Consider the following 25255-nt stretch of genomic DNA (forward strand, 5'->3'; position numbering starts at 1 on the left):
GTCTCTGGTTCTCCCTGCTCTGGATATTGATTCCTGTTTTGACCCCTGCCTGCTCTCTGACTACTCTCCTACCTGCCATTTTTGTACCTCACTGCCATCTTCGGTTTTGACCTCTGCCTGATTTCCTGACTACGCCCTTGTCTGCTGATTTTGTCCCTTTTTTGTATCTCCTGGTTTGACCCTGCTTGTCAACTACTCTTCTTGGACTCAGCTTTCCACAGGTAGTGATCTCCGGGGCCCTGTAGTAATTCCAAATCCCTGTATAGGGGTTGAAGGGTTTCAGGGTTCTCAGGATTCTGCTTAGTAAGCAGCTTTCCTCTATCCTGTCTGTATCAGCCATCTTGGGACTGTGGTTCCAGGCAGATGTCACATTTCTCATATTTAGCGATAGGGAGTTATCCCTGAGTCTCTGGAGTACAGTGCATACATGTTGGACATGTAGCATCAGGAGAATAAATCAGGATGTTCAATCAATGCAATGAGTAATTTTCATCTAATCAGAAGAGATGTGTGCTTGCGCAATAGTTACAGTAGTTAGGTCATACTGTGGCAAGTTATCAAAAACAGCCTATGTACAGGAATGGACCTTGGCACAACCCCTTTAATTTTTATCACACACTGAACCAACATGATGTTCAAGCTTGAACAGTAATCTAGTACTGCAAAAAGATCTTTACCATGATGGTCTTTTATTGGAGATCATTAATATGCTGCATACATCATATATCAATAACTGTAAGGTCTCATCAATCTAATAAATAACCATACAATATTAGAACGGTTATCAACAACCACTATAGATCATTGGTCCCAAGAGGAAAGTAAATTGAGACGCATTTGTACCACTTTCTACAATTAGAAATTGCTCAACCAGAAGGTGGAAAACTATCAGGAGCTGATTGAAAGTCCGGCAAATCTTCCCTTTAACCAATTCGGCCTATATTACAGGACCTCTATTATAGACAAAAATAAGGAAATGGCCAAGGAAGAAATGTGCAGTTGGTTAAAGGGGGCGGGGAAGGCATAAGTTTGGATCAGATGGGCACAGAGGAAAAAGAAAAATCTAGTAGTCTTCCTTATATCAAGAATAAAACTGTACATATGACTAAAACATAACAATATCTTTCTGAGAACACCAGGTCTTCGTGGCCACATGACTGGAGCACTCCACTTGCTGAATTCTTCTGGTAGGTGCCAGCTGAGTCCACAGGAATGTCTCTGACTACCACTTAGGGGTACTTTACATTATCGCTACGGCAGTGTCACACGCACATACCTGCTCTGTGACTGCCGAACCGCCTCCTTTCTACGGGGGTGGTTCATTCAGCGTCACAGCGACGTCACAGCAGCGTCACTGAACCGCCGCCCTATAGAAAAGGAGGGGTGGAGATGAGCGGCCGGAACATGCCGCCCACCTCCTTCCTTCCTCCTTTTCCGGTGGACGGAGGTAAGGAGATGTTTGTCGTTCCTGCGGTGTCACACATAGCGATGTGTGCTGCCGCAGGAACGACGAACAACATCGTACCTGCAGCAGCAACGATATTAAGGAAATAAAAGACGTGTCAATGAGCAACGATTTTGCACGTTTTTGCGCTTGTTGATCGTCGCTGATTTGTGTTACACACTGCGATGTCGCTAACGGCGCCGGATGTGCATCACTAACGACGTGACCCCGACGATATATCGGCAGCGATGTCGCAGCGTGTAAAGTACCCCTTACTCTTATGGACAATGAGGGCAACCAGTAATATGACGTCAAAGTGTCATATGTCATCAAAACATATAGCAAGAATCAATTTCCTACCCTGTTATTGTTACCATTATCTGGAGATTTCCTTGAAGAAGGAGACTTTTAGGGAATCTGTCACCAGGCCTTTGCTACCTCATCTGAGAGCAGTATAATGTAGAGACAGAGACCCTCATTCCAGCGATGTGTCACTTACTGAGCTGTTTGCTGTCGTGATAAAATCAATGTTTTCTCTGCTGCAGATCTAGCAGTTATACAGAGCTCATGAATATGCTGGACTACCTGCAGCATGTGTGACGCCCTGGACCCCAGGGGTCACAGGTAATAACACCTACCACTTACACCCCTACCCCCACCCCCTGTGAGGTCACACACACGTCACCCGAAAGGGAGACCTGATACCTCCCTCAGGGCCAGTAGGGTACACCAGGTGGGCGGAGTCAGTCAGAAAGACACGCCCACGGAGGAGACTACTGTCCTGAGGCAGGACGTTCAAGCAGAACAGAGTGTACAGTGACAGTGAGAGGAGGTGAAAAGGAGAGAAGCTGTCAGGGACCCGGGTAGGAGCCTGGGCCCCTTGGAAAACGTCCAGCAGGAAGACGGTGGTGGCCACCTGCAGGAGTACCGGTACAGCAACCGGCGGAACCTTTCGGACCGGGCCTGGGTTGGAGCCCGCCGGTCCTGAACTGGGGAGTCAACCGTGTACCGGAGCACCAGAAACCGGGTACTCAGACCCCGTCCTAGCTTAGAAGCCACTGAGTATAGGCAGATTGACTGATTACTGGCTGGACCTCACGGGTTCATCTACACCTAAAGTCCCAAAAGAAGGCAAAAGCCCACCGAAACCGGGTGAGCGCCACCGCCAAGGGCCAAACACCCGACGGGCCAGCGCCTGCGGGCAACCGAGGGCTCTTCCGGCAGCTCAACGCCGGGGAGCGGGCTACCACTGCCCAGGCAGGGGAGCCGAAACACAACATACAGAGGTGCATGGGAAAAGGGGCCACCATCAACCCCACAGGGGACATCAGCAGCCGGCCACGGGAATCGACCACATCCGAACTTTGGTTTACCAGTGACTCTAAGTGTGAATGAATCGTGAGTACACCAGTGCCATCCGGGCACGACACTACACCGCAGCACGGCACCCTGCACCCCGACAACAACATCAGCGCTTGCAGTCTCCCCCCCCAAGCCGGGCTCCGGGACACACCGCCCCTACCCACGGAGGGGCTGACATCTGAGCTGCGGCCGCAACACCGATCCCGGACGAGCCCGCCTTTATTCCAGCCGCAGCGGTGGTGCATCCCGTCACCACAACCCGTGGGTGGCGTCACGACCCGTAGGTCGACAATGCGGCCCTCCCCGGCTGCGCGCCTCGTCCCACACCACCACCACCCCGCTACCTGTCCCCTCTAACAGAGCGACGTGGCCCCCGGTCCGGAGACGCTCGTGCCACCGACAACTCGAGCCCGGACCTCGAGCGGCTCGGAGCAAGCGGACGAAGCGGCCGGGCCCCTCTCAGGGCGGTACACACGCCAAGTAGTCCTCTAATGATAATCTACTGCTGATTAATCAGTGATTTTATCAAAGCTACACTCATCAGTAAGGCTTGTGTGCGCATTGTGTTTTTTTGCTGCATTTTGTTGCCCAAAACTGCGTATCTATCCCTTTCCCAGCAAATTCAGAAGTGCTGGGCACACATTGCTTCTTTTTTCCTAGCAGTTTTGGGTGCATAAAAAAGAAGCAGCATCTTAAGTCTTTGTTCGGTTTTGTCTTCCTGCCATTGATTTTACTAAAAAAAAAAAATGCAAGGAAAAACAACGCGCAAACAAAGTGTGTTTTTCTGCCACAGGGTGCGTTTTTGTGTGACAACACAATACTGCAGCATGCGGACATAGTATAAGTGGCACACTGCTGGAATCAGGGAATCTGTCACCAGGTTTTTGCTCCCCCATCTGAGAGCATCATAATGTAGAGACAGAGACCCTGATTACAGTGATGGGTCACATACTGAGCTGTTTGCTGTCATTTTGATAAAATCAATGTTTTCTCTGCAGCAGATCTAGCAGTTATACAGAGCTCATAAATATGCTGGACTACCTGGCAGCATTCCAAGTAGTCCTTTAATGATAATCTCCTGCTGATTAATCAGTAATTTTATCAAAGTGACACATCGCTGGAATCAGGATCTCTGCCCCTATATTACGCTGCTCTCAGATTAGGTGGTAAAACCCTGGTGACAGATTCCCTTTAATGTTCTCAAAATTAATAGAATATTTTAACAAATATTTGACATCTATGATGATGAGTTTGAACATTAATCATCAATGGTAGAAATAATTGTTTATAATGTATCAATATTCTCAAATACCGTACAACGAACCACAACGACCCTAATGTCACCGCGCACACATGCTACTAAAAGGAACATGGCCCATTTTATAAATAAACACAGACACATGTGTTATACTGACAATTTCTGAAATATAAGATCATCTGTAGGGTGCTGTCTACTCAAATTCTTTATAGATGCGAGCGCTCATATAGTAGCAGCTGCAAACTTAGCTTAGGGTATCCTTTACATCACAAGCATGCGGACTGTTTCTTTTAGAAGAAAAAAAGTCCCCTGGTCCTAATCCTATAGGACAGACCTACAGAGTATAATCCTAGTGAAGTCAGAAGTGACGCAGGGGCATGATGTGTACCCAATGACTCCAGACCTTGGACTAACCCTATGGGAGAACAGAGTCCCCCAGTCACCAAGACACATTCCACAAGACAGCTGCTCCTTTCTAAGAAAGCAGAAGAACTTTCAGTGTCAATAATTAAAGAAGTCATTTCTAGGCAGAGAAACTGAACACTTAACACTTACCCTTTCCAACAACAGATCAGATCAAGAGCAGCAAATGATGTCTAGAATAAGTAAATCCAATTTAAATCCAAGGCAAGGGAGCAATCAGATAAATATGTCTTGTCAGTGAGATGAAGTTCTTCCCAGAAATGCAGTCTGGCCATGCAGAGACCCCTATAATGATGGAGACCCCACTGCAGGCTCGGATTAGGGGTCCTATGTGGTGTCCTGAAGTTGTATGGACTGATTGTGTGTGAATTGTGTCACTACACTGCACAGTGCAAGAGGCTGGGAGAAGGAGCAGGACAGCCCTCTCTGGTCTCAGATTACACAGGCAGCCAGTGCAATACTACAGAGGAGATACAGAACCCAGTACTGTCACCAGCAGAAAGGAGGAACGGTGCAGAAAGAGGAAGGATGAAAACTGCTACAAGGGTTACATCAGCATGTCTTCCTATTTCCTTACTCTGTAGATAGTAAAACAATGCACCATAAACAAAGATTTCTCTATAAGTATCTGTATGTACAGTGAGTATATCCCCTCATTATCTGTAAATATTGTATTCTATCTTTTCATGGGGCAACAGTGAAGATATGACACTGATACAATGTAGTCAGTGTGCAGCTTGTGTAAGGCTGAGGCCACACGGGGATTAGTGCGTTACCTCACATGACACTCAGCTCACGCTTGCAGCGCAGCGGGAAACGAGTGTCATGCGACTGTGGTCTGATCCTGCGATTAGACCGCAGTGGCGGAGGGGAGAACCGGCGCTGTGGAGGAGAGGGCCGGCGCTGCGGCGAGGAGGACCGCTGCTGAGGAGGGGAGGGCCGGCGCTGCGGAGGGGAGGGCTGGCGCTCCGGAGGGGAGGGCAGGATTTATCTCCTCCGTTGCCGGTTGATGCGAGAATCGCATTGCACTCCGCAGTAATGTGTGTATAATGCGATTTTTCTCTCGCCCCATAGACTTGAATGGATGCGAGTGAAACAGGATCGCATTCCACCTGCAGCATGCTGCAATTGGTTTCTCGGTCCAATTAGGGCTGAGAAAATAATCGCTCATGGGTGCTGCCCCATCTATATATATAATTGCCTTATTCTGTCTGTCTGTCTGTCTGTCTGTCTTGCTCCAAAATTGTGTCCTTACGGTGACACAAAGCTGATTGGCCGCTGGGCTCGCCATGGCCCCGCCCCCCGCACGGATTGGCCGCTCGCCCAGGCAACTCGCCCACGCCCCGCCCCCATCACGCAATGCTCGCTCTGGCCCCGCCCCCTGCACGCATTCCCCGAACCGACCGACACGGAGCCACGACTCCCAGGTGAGTACTGTACCCCCGGGAGCCCAGATCAGCGTACGCCGCCAACCCAGCCGACACATACCCTCGCATTGCTGGGGTTGCCGCCGTATGCTGGTGTGGGCTCCCGTGCGAGCGGGGGACGGGATACGCTGGTAACCATGGTAGCATAGTTACCAGCGCATCAAGGTCCTGCAGCGGCGGAACATACACACACGCACGCACACACACACACACATCAGATCACACTCACTCTCACACACACCTCACACACACATCACATCGCATCCACACACTCACAACATCCTGGGATATCGCTTGCTTCTCAGCGGCGATACTGTGCAGTGAGCTTCCAGGACCTGCCAGAGGATCACATGGCCAGAAGCATGTGGTATCTCCGGATGTTGTGAGTGTGAGCGCGTATGTGCAATATCGTCAATGTGTGTGTGCGTGAGTGTATGCGATCGGGTGTGTGTGAGTGTATGCGATCGGGTGTGTGTGAGTGTATGCAATCGGGTGTGTGTGTATGCGATCGAATCTGTGTCAGCAGAGGAGCATGGTGTGCTGGAGGAGGCTGGGAGGAGAGAGGCTGATCCTGGGGAAGGCTGGGAGGGGGAGGCTGAGAGAAGAGAGGCTGATGCTGGGGGAGGCTGAGGCTGGGGTAGGCTGGGAGGAGAGAGGCTGATGCTAGGGACAGAAAAGGCTGATGCTGGGAGGAGAGAGGCTGATGCTGGGGGAGGCTGATGCTGGGAGGAGAGAGGCTGATGCTGGGGACAGAGAGGCTGATGCTGGGAGGAGAGAGGCTGATGCTGGGAGGAAAGAGGCTGATGCTGGGAGGAGAGAGGCTGATGCTAGGGACAGAAAAGGCTGATGCTGGGGGAGGCTGAGGCTGGGGTAGACTGGGAGGAGAGAGGCTGATACTGGGGACAGAAAAGGCTGATGCTGGGAGGAGAGAGGCTGATGCTGGGAGGAGAGAGGCTGATGCTAGGGACAGAAAAGGCTGATGCTGGGAGGAGAGAGGCTGATGCTGGGGGAGGCTGATGCTGGGAGGAGAGAGGCTGATGCTGGGGGCAGAGAGGCTGATGCTGGGAGGAGAGAGGCTGATGCTAGGGACAGAAAAGGCTGATGCTGGGGGAGGCTGAGGCTGGGGTAGGCTGGGAGGAGAGAGGCTGATGCTGGGGACAGAAAAGGCTGATGCTGGGAGGAGAGAGGCTGATGCTGGGAGGAGAGAGGCTGATGCTGGGAGGAGAGAGGCTGATGCTGGGAGGAGAGAGGCTGATGCTGCGGGCAGAGAGGCTGATGCTGCGGGCAGAGAGGCTGATGCTGGTGCAGCATGGGGGATGGAGCACGATGGGGAGTGCGCAGCATGGGGGATGGAGCACGTTTGGGAGTGCGCAGCATTGCGGATGGACCACGTTTGGGAGTGCGCAGCATGGGGGATGGAGCACGTTTGGGAGTGCGCAGCATGGCGGATGGACCACGTTTGGGAGTGCGCAGCATGGCGGATGGAGCACGTTTGGGAGTGCGCAGCATGGCGGATGGACCACATTTGGGAGTGCGCAGCATAGCGGATGGAGCACGTTTGGGAGTGCGCAGCATGGCGGATGGAGCACGTTTGGGAGTGCGCAGCATGACGGATGGAGCACGTTTGGGAGTGCGCAGCATGGCGGATGGAGCGCGTTTTTGAGTGCGCAGCCTGGCGGATGGAGCACGTTTGGGAGTGCGCAGCATGGCGGATGGTGCACGATGGGGAGTGCGCAGCATGGCGGATGGAGCACGTTTGTGAGTGCACAGTATGGCGGATGGAGCACGTTGGGGAGTGCGCAGCATGGCGGATGGAGCACGTTTGGGAGTGCGCAGCATGGCGGATGGAGCACGTTTGGGAGTGCGCAGCATGGCGGATGGAGCACGTTTGGGAGTGCGCAGCATGGCGGATGGAGCACGTTTGGGAGTGCGCAGCATGGCGGATGGAGCACGTTTGGGAGTGCGCAGCATGGCGGATGGAGCACGTTTGGGAGTGCGCAGCATGGCGGATGGAGCACGTTTGGGAGTGCGCAGCATGGCGGATGGAGCACGTTTGGGAGTGCGCAGCATGGCGGATGGAGCACGATGGGGGGTGCGCAGCATGGCGGATGGAGCACGTTTGGGAGTGCGCAGCATGGCGGATGGAGCACGTTTGGGAGTGCGCAGCATGGCGGATGGAGCACGATGGGGAGTGCGCAGCATGGCGGATGGAGCACGTTTGGGAGTGCGCAGCATGGGGGATGCAGCACAATGGAGAGTGTGCAGTATGGCGGATGGAGCACGTTTGGCAGTGCGCAGCATGGCGGATGGACCACGTTTGAGATTACGCAGCATGGCGGATGGAGCACGTTTCGGAGTGCGCAGCATGGCGGATGGAGCACGATGGGGAGTGCACAGCATGGGGGATGGAGCACGATGGGGGGTGTGCAGCATGGGGGATGGAGCACGATGGGAGGTGCACACCTCCCCCCAACACACACACACACACGCGCGCACTGCACAACACACACACACACACTGGGAACCACAAACACCGCCCTACACAGACACCCACACACACAGACAACGCTGCACACACACAACACCCAACACACAAACACCGCGGCATACATAAATATACGCACATACCGCACAACACCCTGCTTTACAGTGTAAATTTGGTGTGCCCTCTAAATAACTCAGCCATTAAAGGGAACCAACCATCAGAATGTTCATATGTATAATAAAGCCAGTTCCACACTAGCGCTAGGAAGCTGAACGCAATGATACCTTTACTTCACAGATTTTATGCTTGATTGCTGATAAACCTTTAATCCAAATTCCAGAAATGCACAGCTGGTTTGATTGGCGTGTGCATCGGGTCGCATTTTACATGCTTCATGCTGGCCATTTCATTTATGTCCGGCGCTTGCACAGTAGTATCTAGAAGTATTTCCTGTACTCTTCACTATGGCATAGGAGTCAGCGCCCACACGTAGCGCTATCTCTGGTGCCAGATTTGGCAAAACAGAAAAAATCATGGCAGAATTGCATTATTTTCCAAATTTCACCACAGTTAAAAAATGTTTCCTATTTGTCTATACATTGAACATTAAAAGTAATAATGTGATTCAAAACTATAACTTCTTCCGCAAAAAAACAAGCTCCCACACAACTATGTGGACTGAAAAATAATAAAGTTATGGTTCTTAGAAAAAGGGGAGAAAAAAAGGGCAAAAATGAAAATTGGCAGCAGAGGGAGGGGGTTAAAGTTAGTCTGTCATCCCCAGAACTCAATTATAAAGTTCTATAGAAGAGTATTTAGCCCCTATAAAACTCTTACCTGCAGTATAGATTTTATTCTTTAGTTGACTAGAAAAACAGTTTAATTTCATATGCAAATGAGAGTTCCCTTGGCATGGTCAAAAGCTCAATGCACCGTTCTGCCCGCTTAATCAACATACCGCGCACCTCCCCTTAGGACTCATTCAGACGACCTTTCCTTTTGTCCTGGTCCGTTGCTTTGTTTTGCGGACCTACTGACAAGACCATGTTTTCAATGTATTTTGTGTAGGATCAGATGGCACACGGAAGTGCCTCCGTGAGCCATCCGTGCCCATTTGTCCATTCCAATATTATGGAACATGTCTGTTTCTGTTCAGCAAAATACAGGCTGCAACACAATACAAGTCAATGGGACCGCTAAATACAAGGAAGCCACATAGAAGTGTAGCGCCCAGAGAAGGGGGTACTCGGTCCCAGGCGGTAACAAATGGGAATGTCACTCTGGTGGCCGTTGCCCGGTCCCGTGCTCTGGGCCCCTTTTGTTAATGGGGGGTATTTACAGGGGAGATAAGAGTTTTTGTCATGTGACACCACCTGCGGGTTGCGGTTAATTATGGAGAACCGCCGCGGCTCAATGTGGGTACTCCCAGGGATGGTGGTAGTGGCAGCTGTGATGGTAGGCCCTCCGCAGGTAGGGCTGTGTCTGGGAGATGTAGTGGGGGCAATAACGGAGACCACACCAGATTGTCTTTAACAGTGTCTACTCACTGTGGACCCAGGGATTGCTGGTTCAGGTCCAAGGAGGACCAGTGCCAATGTAGTGAGTGACCCAGGTTGCTCTGTCACCGGCACTCTCTGTAGATTGAGTCTCCCGTAGCGTGGAGCATTTGTGGACCCCAACTGTCCCCTTTGGAGTACATTCTCCTTCTCCGTATGGTGAGCAGTGCGGACCCTGCGGGGAGGTAAGTGTCCGAACCCTGATCCTAGTTTACTGCTGATGCCCCCGGATTATTTGGTTCCATGAAGTCCGTGAAGGTGTCCACACCGTGCAGGTGTTTGTCAAACAGTCTGAAACTTGCGCTTGACTAAGAGCCCTGTGCCCCATTCGTGCTCCTGTGCCAGCAGTATCTCGGTACCCGTCCTGGCAACCTCTCTCCTGTGCCCCCAGGGTCACCGTTACACGTCCACACACCTCTCCTGTGTGCTCCCTTCTGTCCTCCTCACTACTGACTCACTGACCCCTCCCACCAGGCTGGCTATACCCAGGGACTCATTCCCATGGCGACCATCCCCTTACATGGTTAACCGTCTATTCCCAGTGTGGAGAGGAGAACTAAGATTTTAGATGTGTGTTGGTGGAATCAGCACTCGTACTCCAAGTTCCAGGGGGTAGGTCCTGCATCCACAAGAGGATGCAGTTCCCTGTAGTGCCTTGAGGGTTTCAGGGGCGCAACAGAAGCACTTCAGTGTGGCTTCCGTCTATCGATGCCCCTGCCAGCCCCGTAGCTGCTCACAGCAGTGTGAGCAGCTGCGGGGATGACGAGTGCTGCTGTCATGAGGTTAGCTAAGTTCATTACCTGTGATGATGATCTCTGCTAAACTCGTGACGTCAGCGCTCATCACTGACTTCCATGCCCTCCGTGTTCTCACCGCAAGCCTTGTGGGCAGCCCGAGGCTGTGACTAGCAGTGACGTCATGGGCTCCCGCAATACTTCACTTGAGAACGTGGCAGCCATGGAATGTGACGAGCTCTGATGTCACGAGTTCAGCGGAGTTCATGGTCCCAGGTAATGAACTGAGCTAATCTTATGACATCAGCGCTCGTCATACCCTGCGGTGACCTGGCCTGACCTAATGAGGTTAGCTCAGGTCACTGTACTGCTCTCCCAGCCAAGAACAATTTTGTTCTTCATTGGCTGGGACAGTGAGTATGGATCGTTATGGGACCCCCTTATTGGATTACTCTGGACCTGGATTTTCTTTTTTTTTTTCAATAAATTGGTGAAAGAGGGAATGTGCTGCGGAGTGTTTTTTCAAATAAATTTTTTTTTGTCGTCTATTTTTTTTTATTACTGACTAGGTTAGTGATGTCGGGTATCTGATACCAGGTGACATTACATAACTGGTATCAACCTCATTTATTTCCCCATTTGCCACTGCATCAGGGCAATGAGATGAGCCGAGGCGAAGCGCAAGGACTGGCACATCTAATGGACAAGCAACTTCTGGGGAGGCTGCAGCCTGCTACTTTTAGGCTGGGGAGGGTCCCTAGTCTGAGAATACCAGACCACAGCTGTCTGCTTTACCTTGGCTGGTGATCCAAATTGGGGGGGACTCCACGTTTTTTTGTTTTAAATTATTTATTTAATTTAAAATAACAACGTGGTGTGCCCTCTGATTTGGATTATCAGCCAAGGTGAAGCTGCCAGCTGCGGTCTGCAGGCTGCTGCTGTCTGCTTCACCTTAGCTGGCTACAAAAAATAGGGGGGACCCCACGTCGTTTATTGGGGGAAAATTATGAATTTGCCACATGAACGGCACTAAAGGGTGCAAGATTACAAAATGCAGGGGAATGGGACTTTATGTCTTTCTTATCTATCTATCTATCTATCTATCTAGCTATCTATCCAGCTATCTTTCTAGCTTTTGACTGTATGTAACCCTCCTTCCAGTTATTTTGCTGTCCGCAAAAAAAAAACCTGGAAGGCACTTGGACGTAAAACAGACTTTATACAGCACAGAACGGATGCGGTTGTCACACAGATGTCACACGGATGCATATGAGGAAAAACAGGACTGTTTTTTACAGACCGCAAAAATGGGATGGTTGTGTGAATTTACCCTAAACTTGACTGACAATGCTTGCAAGTTCCAGAGCAACTACTGCCTGAATTGACTGCCCAGCACTAGGGATGAGCGAACCCAGACTGTAAAGTTTGTTGTCCGTACCGAACACAGACTTTTCACTGTACGTCCGGTTTCTGTTCTGGTCTGTCACCTAAATAAAGCTGGTTGAAAGGTTGCAGAGCATCCAATCAGCAAGCTTTTAGGCTGTGGGCACTTCCGGAGCCATCAGAGCTGTGATTGGTCAGGGAAATCACTGTGAAAAAAAAGAAATAAAGAAAGAAAAAGTTAATACAGGACATACTTACCAGTCTCCATGACACAGCTGTAACACTGCTTCCAGGTCCGCTCATTATCCCTCATTCATGTTCACTGCTTCTCCTGCCCACCGTCTGTGACAGCATCTGTAATTGGCTGTAGTCAAACTGCCGGCGTCTCTGATGGGTTGCCCTCACAGAGGTTGTCTGTCTGCCTGAGCAAATTGTAAGAATAAATAAAATGGCATAGGGTGCTCCAAGGATAGATACCCAGCGCAGATAAAGCATACGGCTACTGGCTGCAGCCCCCAGCTGTGCGCAATATCTTAATAATTATAATAATAATATTTATTTCTATAGCGCTAACATATTCCGCAGCGCTTTACAATTCAATCTTGGCTGTGTATCAAAATACGAGGGACACCATGCGGCCTTTTTTAATTATTTAAGTAATTTTAAAAAACAGCGTACTGTCCCCCCAATTTTGATACCCTAGCCAAGATAAAGCCGACAGCTGAGTATTCTCAGGCTGCGGAGGTCCATGGTTATTTGGCCGTCCCAAGCCTAAAAATAGCAGCCTAAAGCCTCCCAGAATTGTCACATCCATTGGCACTTTACCCGGCTCATCTAGGGCTTAATGGCAGCTATGAGCTGTCATTAAATCCTTATATTACCAGGGCAATCAGGGTAATGTAAATATATAATGACAGATAGATAATGATAGATTAGTAATGGGGCAGGTCTATTAGACCCCCCCAAACACCCTTGATTACTACTCTTGTAAGTGAAAACAGAACATGACAACCCGCTGCGCTACAGGCATAGACAGACTGAGCAACAGCTGTGAGTGGTAATGTCATTGAATTTATGTGCAGTCACAGCTGGAGGTTTCCACAGTCCTTGAACTCAGTAACTTCACCTCAGGTGAACTGAGTTCAATCAGACCTTCATCTCCTGTCAGAAAACCGTTTTTTTGACCAAGAGATGCGATTTGACAAAAAAACAGTTTTGATGCGGTTTTTCGGCAGGAGATGCAGATTTGGTGCAGGAATGTGGTGTATAAATGTCAGCACTAAAGCTGCATCTCTTGGCAAAAAAAAGAGGAGATGACCCCCAACAGTCGGGCAGCAGCTTCATAGTGAAAGTGAAAGTGCTGCTGGATTGTCAGACTGCGGGACATGGCTGTGACCCACAATCCGGCTTGAAAATGAAAGTTGGCTTGAAAATGAAAGCCAAGCATTGGCTTGAAAATGAAAATGCTGCCAGGTTAAAGTCACTGCTGGACTGTTGGATTACGGGTCACAGGCATTTCAGACAGTCCGGTCATACTGTGGGAACCCGGTTGTGACCTCCAGTGAACTGAGTGATATCACTACTCACAGCTCCCCTGCAGCTGTCAGTGTTTCCCAGTGCCTGAAGAGAGTGGATGTGTTTTCCACTCTCCAGGCTCTAGATGTAGCAGTGACGGGATCATCATCAGACTTCCTATGGATTACGTTGGATCTGCAAGGGTCTTTTAATGTGTGTATTTTATTTCAAATAAAGGATTTTTGCAGTGTTTGTGTTCTATTTCTTTTCACAGGATTAGAAATGGGGTTCTCATAGACGTCTCCCATTACTAATCTGGGGCTTCATTGCAGCTCACAAATTACAACTGTCATTAACACCTTATATTACCCCTATTGTCACCCCACCAGGGCAATTGGGATGAGCTGGGTAAAGCCCGGAATTGACGAATCTAATGAATGTGACAATTCTGGGCAGTTGCAGGCTGGTATTTTTAGGCTGAGGGTAAATATCCATGGCGTCTCCCATTCTGATAATACCAGCCCCCAGCTCTCTATTTTTTTTCACCTCTATTTTGATATCAAGCCACAGTAAAGCTCACATTTGGGAGCTGAAGCCTGCAGTGTTGTTTTACCCACCCTGGCTATCAAAATATGGCAGGAGCCTACGTCATTTTTTAAAATAATTTATTTCCTTTTACACTACTATATGGCAAACTGACTGCAGCCAATCACAGATGCGGACACAGGGCGGGAGGAATGTATGGTAGTCTGCCAATCACAGACAGTAGAACCGAGGGTAGGCGGGGAAGCAGTGAATATTCATGAACCTCAATTAGCGGGCCCGGAAGAAAGTCTGACTGCAGCATGGTCCACAAGGAAACATGGTATGTATAACTATCCTACTCTTACTCTTACCATTTGACTTCCAAAACAGTCCTCTAGCGCTTACTACAGCTGTTTTAAAACATCTCATCTCCATTGACTTGTATGGGGTTTGTTGCTCAGTGTTAAGTTCAGCGTCACATTAGCTCACCAATCCCAAATTTATTTTCCCATGCTGGTTCAGCAGACCCAAATATTCACAGGTTTGCTCATCACTACACAGCACGATTTGTCCACACTGGCACTGCAGGAGCCCCACAAGCGCACACACACAGTGTCAGTGCAGTCCCTCTCTCTTCCTTTTCTCCTGTCTGCAACACTTACTGACTGCACACAATCACCCCAGTGGGTATTATCCTGCAGATTCTGCAGAAATAACCAAAGTATTCACCACTGCAGATGTCAAGGCATTGTGGAGCTGCACATTTCATGTCTCGTATTGTAAAGTATGAAATTCGCACTGACATCTTCAGCATAAATCTATATCATGCAGATTTCATATCCATAGTTTATATAAATTTATGTGGAAGATATTTTTCATAGTGTGTGCATGTCATTTCTTAAATTCTCACAAACCATCCTGGCACTTTGAAGTGCAGCAGATATTCCGCAAGCAAATATCCAGCCGAAAAACTGTTGTAGTTTTGCAATGTGGAAATGTTCTCTAAATGCCAAGCTTATCAATAACTAATATAGAATTACAAAAATGTTAATTGGATTTAATTTGGAAAATATAAAAACAGTAGAATCCATCTTATAATTTTTAATACCTCAGGGAAATTCTTTAGTAGCTGGGATGTGTCCAAAAAAACAATGATGGTGGTAATGCCAGGGCGTCCATCCACAAACCATCCTCCTGATACCCTTTCAGCCTTATCAGCTTCTAATTACTCTCTGCTACATTAACAGTGATTAAACTGTGATTTAAAAGGAGACATTTGTCTTAGCAGACAGAATACATGTCATAGTGTCTACGTCTTGTACACTTTATATCTTGTAGAGTGAACATTATAGCATAACAGAGGAAAATGTGTATTCAGGTGAACTCAGATTAAAGTGTATCCAGATTAAAAAATTACTAATAATAGAAGAAAACATGTCACAGCAAATTCTTAATTTTATACCAAAAGTGGTAACATGTATTGGGATTCACCTCTTGATAACTGAATCAGATTTTTTTTATTAAGTATCATTGCTTTGTGTGTTTAACATTTGTGAAAGAATGGGTTAAACGTAAGACCACATTGAATTCAGGAGTGGTCAATATAACAAAATGTCACCTTTTATAGGGGTAATCTAATCAGGTTAATTAAGCCATAGATCTGGGTGAGCAGCACGGACTTGAGGTGATGGAGCAAAAGAGTGGGTCTTGACGGATCACACGTGAATCAATGAGAATTAGAACAGCAGGTAATTCAGTATTACAGACAAATAGTACATTTCATGGGGTGTGATGGGATTACTGGGGACCCGGGCTCCTAAACTGACACTCAGGCTAGAGAGGGGCCCTAGCTGTCCCTGATCCCAGAGATATGTTTGATGGTGATGATGTTGGGGCCGCCTTCCTAGCCCTGCTCCTGTACAACCCTAATCTATTAACCCCTCTCCTTCACCTCAGGGGAGGGCCGGGACAGGAGTCATAGAACCTACAGAAAAGAGCAAACAAGGGAAACCAAAACTCGATGACACAGCACGCTTACACAAAGGCATTAGACAACAAGTGACATGGAGGAAAATAGGAACAGGGAAGAAACAACGAGAGAACCCCACAACAACACTATGCACAAAGCACAACAGTCATCATTAGGACTGGGATAATACATCACATGAACTGGTGTAGCAAAAGTTATCGTGGGAAAACACATTCCTCCATCTCAAAAAGGTGATTAGTAGTTGTGATAGGTCTTCCAACAACATGTGATCCCAGAGGTAAGCAGCAAGCCAGTAGAAATTAACTCCTGCCAGCCTGATCACAAATGAACACACAGCAGGTTGATGCCCAAGCCTGCCTGTGTAACTCAGAAGCACCAGAGAAACCACAGTGTGGAGTGTTATAGTCTGTCATGTGAACAGCGTCTGATGCTGCCATGACACTTGGCACGTTCTGAATCAAACCCTATGTGACAGCGTACCCCGTCGTGCCTCGGTCCTGGACCGGTGATGGTGCAAGGCTGCCGGCTGTCCTCCTCGACAAATCCGTGCCCCATGCCATGACCGGGGGTCTGACTCCTCTAGGCCCAGACCACCGTCTGCAACCTAGACAGTTTTCCAGGAGCCCCGCTCCTGACCTCCTCTCACTTTCACCTCTCACCTCCAACTTCAACTTCTCAACTCCCACTGACTACACTCCTCCCCTCCCCTCCCTAACCCCCCAAGTGGGCGACTCTATTCCACTCAAGCCGTCCACTGGTTTGTTTGGTGGGTGTGGTGCAAGGTGTATCTAGGATTTGATTGGCTGATAGAGGCAACACCATATGGTTAGGGACCCAAAACCAAGAAGGAGGTGGATACTGCATGGGAGGGTAGATTGTGCAATACCCTGTGATGACCTGATAGTCCAGGGGCATCACATATATCTATATATATATATAGATATATATATATATAATTGCCTTATTCTGTCTGTCTGTCTGTCATGCTCCAAAATTGTGTCCTTACGGTGATACAAAGCTGATTGGCCGCTGGGCTCGCCATGGCCCCGCCCCCCCACACGGATTGGCCTCTCGCCCCGGCTCTCTGCAGGCCCCACCCCCCTCACGCAATGCACGCTCGCTCTGGCCCAACTGACACGGAGCCCCGACTCCCAGGTGAGTACACACACACACATCAGATCACACTCACTCTCACACACACCTCACACATCACATCCACACACTCACAACATCCTGGGATATCGCTTGCTTCTACACCGGCTCCGTCAGGATCCCAGCAGCGCCAGACATAACCTTGCGATGCTGGGATCTTGACGGAGGCCGTGAACGCTGGTAACCATTATACACATCGGGTAACTAAGGTCCCTTGGTTACCCGATGTGTATCATAGTTACCAGTGTACACCGGCTCACACTCACTCTCAAACACACCTCACACATACATCACATCGCATCCACATACTCACAGCATCCGGCGATATCGCTTGCTTCTCGGCCTCGATACTGTGCTGTTGTGACCTTCCAGGACCTGCCGGAGGATCACATGGCCAGAAGCATGTGGTATCTCCGGATGTTGTGAGTATGAGCGCATATGTGCAATATCGTCAATGTGTGTGTGCGTGAGTGTATGCGATCGGGTGTGTGTGAGTGTATGCGATCGGGTGTGTGTGAGTGTGTGTGAGTGTATGCGATCGGATCTGTGAGTGTCGGCAGAGGAGCACGGCGTGCTGGAGGAGGCTGGGGACAGAGAGGCTGATGCTGGGATGAGAGAGGCTGATGCTGGGATGAGAGAGGCTGATGCTGGGATGAGAGAGGCTGATGCTGGGGACAGAGAGGCTGATGCTGGGGACAGAGAGGCTGATGCTGGGGACAGAGAGGATGATGCTGGGGACAGAGAGGCTGATGCTGGGAACAGAGAGGCTGATGCTGGGATGAGAGAGGCTGATGCTGGGAGAAGAGAGGCTGATGCTGGGGACAGAGAGGCTGATGCTGGGGACAGAGAGGCTGATGCTAGGGACAGAGAGGCTGATGCTGGGGACAGAGAGGCTGATGCTGGGGACAGAGAGGCTGATGCTGCGGGGAGAGAGGCTGATGCTGCGGGCAGAGAGGCTGATGCTGCGGGTAGAGAGGCTGATGCTGGCGCAGCATGGCGGATGGAGCACGTTTGGGAGTGCGCAGCATGGCGGATGGAGCACGTTTGGGAGTGCGCAGCATGGCGGATGGAGCACGTTTGGGAGTGCGCAGCATGGCGGATGGAGCACGTTTGGGAGTGCGCAGCATGGGGGATGCAGCACGGTGGGGAGTGCGGAGTATGGCGGATGGAGCACGTTTGGGAGTGCACAGCATGGCGGATGGACCACGTTTGGGAGTGCGCAGCATGGGAGATGGAGCACGATGGGGGGTGCGCAGCATAGGGGATGGAGCACGATGGGGAGTGCGCTGCATGGGGGATGGAGCACGATGGGGAGTGCAGAGTATGGCAGATGGAGCACGTTTGGGAGTGCGCAGCATGGCGGATGGAGCACGTTTGGGAGTGCGCAGCATGGCGGATGGAGCACGTTTGGAAGTGCACAGCATGGCGAATGGAGCACGTTTGGGAGTGCGCAGGATGGGAAATGGAGCACGATGGGGGGTGCGTAGCATAGGGGATGGAGCACGTTTGGGAGTGCGCAGCATGGCGGATGGAGCACGTTTGGGAGTGCGCAGCATGGGAGATGGAGCACAATGGGGAGTGCGCAGCATGGCGGATGGAGCACGTTTGGGAGTGCGCAGCATGGGCGATGGAGCACGATGGGGAGTGCGCAGCATGGCGGATGGAGCACGTTTGGGAGTGCGCAGCATGGCGGATGGAGCACGTTTGGGAGTGCGCAGCATGGCGGATGGAGCACGTTTGGGAGTGCGTAGGATGGGAGATGGAGCACGATGGGGGGTGCGCAGCATAGGGGATGGAGCACGTTTGGGAGTGCGCAGCATGGCGGATGGAGCACGTTTGGGAGTGCGCAGCATGGGAGATGGAGCACGATGGGGAGTGCGCAGCATGGCGGATGGAGCACGTTTGGGAGTGCGCAGCATGGGGGATGGAGCACGATGGGGAGTGCGCAGCATGGCGGATGGAGCACGTTTGGGAGTGCGCAGCATGGCGGATGGAGCACGTTTGGGAGTGCGCAGCATGGCGGAAGGAGCACGTTTGGGAGTGCGCAGGATGGGAGATGGAGCACGATGGGGGGTGCGCAGCATAGGGGATGGAGCACGATAGGGAGTGCGCTGCATGGGGGATGGAGCACGATGGGGAGTGCGCTGCATGGGGGATGGAGCACGATGGGAAGTGCACACCTCCCCCCAACACACACACACACGCGCGCTCGCGCACTGCACAACACACCACACACACACACTGGGAACCACAAACAACTGCCCTACACAGACACCCACACACAGACAACGCTGCACACACAAATATACGCACATACCGCACAACACACACATTGCACAAAACATACCTTCCCACAAAACACACCACACACACACAAACCGCGCAACACACACACAACGCTACAGACACACAGCGCTCCACAAACAACGCAACACACAAACAACACCGCTCTCACCCCCCCATCACACCCAGATAACACCCAGAACATGTACAGCGCCCTACACAAACACTTGGTAACTACACACAACAACATCTATATATATATATAACAAAAATCATACATGAACTACACAATACGTAAATTCTAGAATACCCGATGCGTAGAATCGGGCCACCTTCTAGTATATATATATATATATATATAATTGCCCTATTCTGTCTCTCTGTCTGTCTGTCCAAGAAATGACGTCATATGCTGAAGCTGCCTAAACCACGGTCACACAGCTCCAACAGGCCGAACACCCCCCCCACACATCCACCCCTCACTCCACCTCACCCAATCAGTAGCGGCCCTGCATCACATCCCCCCCCACACCCACGCCTTACTCTACCCACACCCAATCAGCAGTCAACAATGGCTCAATTAGGACACGCCCACTCGCCAAAACCCTGAAAACGCCATGATGCACCCGGCGGACAGGTACAAAGCACACCACCATGGAAGCTCCCTACACCCCACGCAACGGAGCACAGTGGGCGCTTTCACACTTGTGTTGTGCAGCATCTGTCACAATGCGTTGTGTGACGCATGTGACGGATGCCGCCCCCATCATCACTGCACACACCAGCTCTACTGCTCCCATCATCACCGCACATATACTGGCACTACCGTTCCCATCCTCACCGCACATACACTGGCACTACCGCTCCCATCCTCACCGCACATATACTGGCGCTACTGCACCCATCATAACCGCACATACACTGGCACTACCGCTCCCATCATCACCACACATACACCGGCACTACCGCACCCATCATCACACACACCCCGGCACTACTGCACCCATCATCACCGCACATACACCGGCACTACCGTTCCCATCCTCACCGCACATACACTGGCACTACCGCTCCCATCCTCACCGCACATATACCGGCGCTACTACACCCATCATCACCGCACATACACTGGCACTACCGCTCTCATCATCACCACACACACTGGCACTACCGCTCCCATCATCACCGCACACACACCGGCAGTACTGCACCCATCATCACCGCACATACACCAGCACTACTACACCCATCATCACCGCACATACACCGGCACTACCGCTCCCATCGTCACCGCACATACACCGGCACTACCGCAACCATCATCATTGCACATACACCAGCACTACCGCTCCCATCATCACCGCAAACACCTGGGCACTACCGCACTCATCATCACAGCACACCTCCCGACACTACTGCCCCCATAATCACCGCACACATACCGGCACTACTGCCCCCATCATCACCGCACACACCGGCACTACCGCTCCCATCATCACACACACCCCGGCAATACTGCATCCATCATCACTGTACATACACCAGCACTACCGCCCCCATCATCACCGCACATACACCAGCATTACCACTCCCATCATCACCGCACATACACCGGCACTACTGCACCCATCATCACAGCACATACACCAGCACTACCGCCCCCATCATCACCGCACATACACCGGCACTACTGCACCCATCATCACCACACATAGATCGGCACTACCGCTCCCATCATCACCGCACATACATCGGCACTACCGCTCCTTTCATCACCGCACATACACCAGCACTACCACTCCAATCATCACCACACATACACCAGCACCATACACCATACACCAGCACTACCATTCCAATCATCACCGCACATCCACCAGCACTACAGCACGCATCATCACCGCACATATACCAACACTACTGCACCCATCACCACCACACATACACCAGCACTACTGCACCCATCATCACCGCACATACACCGGCACTTCCGCTCCCATCCTCACTGCACATACACCAGCACTATTGCACCCATCATCACCGCACATACACTGGCACTACCGCTCCCATCATCACCGCATATACACCCAGGCACTACCGCACCCAACATCATCGCACACACGCAGGCACTACTGCACTCATCATCCCCGCACACATCTAGGCACTACTGCACCCATCATCACCGCACACACATAGGCAATACCTGAGTGACATCTCCGCTGACTGCGCGACTCAATTCAGTTGCTGCGTGGAGCTCAAAGTGAGCGGCGGTGTTTTACGGCTTCATGTAGAAGAGCTGAAAGTGTCATGGGACCTCTGTGGATTACACCAGACCTGGAAGGGTATTTGGGGATTTTAATAAAGTGGTGAAAGAGGGTGTTTTTTTGTCTTTTATTTCAAATAAAGGATTTTTTTGGTGTATGTGTTTATTTACTTTCACTTACAGGTTAATCATGGGGGGGTGTCTCATAGACGCCTGCCATGATTAACCTAGGACTTAGGGGTACTTTGCACATTACGACATCGCTACTGCGATCTTGTCGGGGTGAAATCGAAAGTGACGCACATCCGGCGCTGGTAATGACGTCACAACGTGTAAAGCCTAAAAGCACCGATAAACGATAGCAAAAGCATCGAAAATCGGTGATCTGTGTAGTGTCGGTCATTTCCATAATTTCGCTGCAGCGACAGGTACGATGTTGTTCCTCGTTCCTGCGGCAGCACACATTGCTCTGTATGAAGCCGCAGGAGTGAGGAACATCTCCTTACCTGCGTCCCGCCTGCAATGAGGAAGGAAGGAGATGGGAGGGATGTTTACGTCCCGCTCATCTCCGCCCACCGCTTCTATTGGCTGCCTGTCGTGTGACGTCGCTGTGACGCCGCACGACCTGCCCCCTTAGGAAGGAGGCAGGTCGCCGGCCAGAGCGACGTCGCAGAGCAGGTAAGTGCATGTGAAGCTGCCGTAACGATAATGTTCGCTACGGCAGCTATCACAAGAGATCGCATCTGCGACGGGGGAGGGGACTATTGCGCTCAGCATCGCTACAATCGGCTAGCGATGTCGCAGCGTGCAAAGTACCCCTTAGTGGCAGCTATGGGCTGCCATTAACTCCTTATCACCCCGATTGCCACCGCACCAGTGCAATTCGGGATGAGCCGTGTAGAGTCCCGGGACTGTCGCATCTAATGGATTCGGCAATTCCGGGCGGCTGCTGGCTGATATTTTTAGGCTGGGGGGCTCCCCATAATGTGGGGCTCCCCATCCTGAGAATACCAGCCCTCAGCCGTGTGGCTTTATCTTGGCTGGTATCAAAATTGGGGGGGACTGCACGCGTTTTTTTTCAATTATCTATTTATTTATTGTACTGCACGATATAGACCTGCCCACCGGCGGCTGTTATTGGTTGCAGTGAGTTAGCTGTCACTCAGTGTGGGGGTGTGTCTGACTGCAACCAATCATAGGCGCCGGTGGGTGGGAGAAGCAGGGAATACTAGATGGAATAATGAGCGGCTGGAATTTTCAAAAATGGAGAAGCTGCCAGAGCAGTGTGACAGCTGTGCAGTGGCGTGCCGGTGATCGGTGAGTATGAGAGAGGGGGAGAGAGGGAGAGACAGACTGACAGAGAGAGACCGACATTGACAGAGACAGATAGACTGAAAGAGAGAGATAGAGAGAGAGAGAGACCGACCGACAGAGAGAGAGAGACCGTCAGAAAGAGAGAGACCGACAGAGAGAGAGAGAGACCAACAGACAGAGAGAGAAAGACCAGGAGTGCTTTTAACGATTTAGAACGTTCTGCTGGACATGCTGAGCGTGCTCAGTAGAACGTGACGGAATCCTGCACTGGAATCTGTCGCCAAACACATGGCAATCCAGCACCATAGACATTCATTATGCCTCTTAACGGATCCAGACGGAATCCTGCAGAGTGCATTTTTTTACAGCAACAAAAAATGGTACATTCAGCATTCCTACCGCCCGACGGGCACTGACGGTCACCGAGAAAACAACTGATGTGGCGGGGGGCGGATGCAACGCAAGACCATCCGTTATAATCCACCCTTAATAGAAGCCTATGAGGAATAAACGGATTACTGCAATGGTTACCGTAATTACTCAAGGCAGCTGATTGCAACGGATGCCGTTCAACGCAAATGTGAAAGCGCCCTTAAGCCCCGACCCACAGGAGGCCTCAAAGCGCAGGTCAGTGACCCAACTGGAAATAAGAGTCCCACAGCTGAGGAGTTGTGGTCAGCTCTTGCGAGCGAGTTTACTAAATGGTTGTCTCCACTCAACCTGCAGCCAGGGAAGGCCGTGTGCGACAATGCTGCAAACCTGGGTGCGACCCTACGCCGGGGCAAGGTGACACACGTGCCTTGTATGGCTCACGTGTTGAACCTTGTTGTCCAGCAATTTTTAACCCACTATCCCGGCCTAGATGGGCTTCTGCACAGGGCACGGTCACTCTCTGCTCACTTCCGCCGTTCATCCGCCGCAGCTGACCGACTTGCATCGCTCCAGAAGTCTTTCGGCCTGCCGGTTCATCGCCTGAAGTGCGATGTGCCGACTTGCTGGAATTCGACTCTCCACATGTTGCAGCGACTGTGGCAGTACCGCCGAGCCCTGGTGCAATACGTTAGGACGTATAGCCTGGGCCAACGAGATTCAGAGATCGGGCAGATCACAATGCTGGAGTGGTCTCAGATAAAGGACCTATACACCCTTCTGCACAGTTTCGACATGGCGACGAATATGTTTAGCGCTGACAAGGCCATTATCAGCATGGCAATTCCAGTCATTGACATGCTTGAGCACACGCTAAACACTATTCGGAGTCAGGGGGTGGGACAAGAGGAAGGGCAGGAAGTACAGGGGGATGCATATGCGCAAGGGATACTAACATCTACAAGGTCCAGATGTTCAGCATCACCAAGGTGGCAGGCATGGGACGGTGGGGGAGAGGGATTAACAAGGGCGCATGGTAGCAGCCAAAATGTTAAGGAAGGTGCAGGAGACCAGGAAGAAATGGAGGACGAACTCTCGATGGGCATGGAAGACTCAGCAGATAAGTGAGACCTTGGTCAAATTTTGGATGAACAAGGTTGGGGGGAGATGTCAGAGGAAGAAAGCACGATTATCACCTCGCTGCCACAAACACAGCGAGGACTTGGTCCGCATGGCTGCTCAAAACACATGAGCGCCTTCTTGCTGCACTACCTACAACATGACCCTCGGATTGTCTGAATTAGAAAATGATGACTACTGGGTTGCCACACTATTAGGTCCCCGGTACAAGTCCAAATTTGGCGAAATAATTCCAGCCATAGAAAGGGACGTACGTATGCAGGAGTATCAGCAGAAGCTGTTACTCAATCTTAGCTCGGCTTTTCCACCAAACACCAGTGGTGCACGGAGTGAATTTCCCAATTGTAACTTGCCAAGCATGGGACTGTCTCATCATTATCAGTCAAACCGTACCAGCAACACCGTATCTGGTGCTGGTAACAGCAATTTTATGGAATCAATTCATAATTTTTTTAGACCATCCAATGCAAGGCCACAAAAGACAAGAGGTCTGACACATAGTCAACGGCTGGAGAGGATAATACAGGAGTATCTCCAAATAAACATTGATGCCATGACTTTGCAGCTGGAGCTTTGCTCATTTTGGGCTTCAAATCTTGAAAAATGGCCTGAGCTCACCACTTACGCCTTGG

General features: G+C 50.7%; 1 protein-coding gene across 3 annotated transcripts in view; it reads right to left on the bottom strand.

Annotated features, from left to right (window-relative positions):
* The window catches only part of ARHGAP24 (Rho GTPase activating protein 24), a 1297893-nt gene that overhangs the window by 840692 nt on the left and 431946 nt on the right, over positions 1-25255 (bottom strand). The window contains exon 1 of one of the 3 annotated variants that reach the window (XM_075351884.1): positions 4620-4887. The exons of the other annotated variants lie outside the window; for them this stretch is intronic. The gene's annotated coding sequence lies outside the window, so the exon portion shown is untranslated. Of the gene's footprint in view, positions 1-4619; positions 4888-25255 lie in introns of those variants that run through there. 3 annotated transcript variants of the gene reach the window in all.

This window comes from Anomaloglossus baeobatrachus, chromosome 1, assembly GCF_048569485.1.
Source record: "Anomaloglossus baeobatrachus isolate aAnoBae1 chromosome 1, aAnoBae1.hap1, whole genome shotgun sequence".
NCBI lineage: Eukaryota > Metazoa > Chordata > Amphibia > Anura > Aromobatidae > Anomaloglossus > Anomaloglossus baeobatrachus.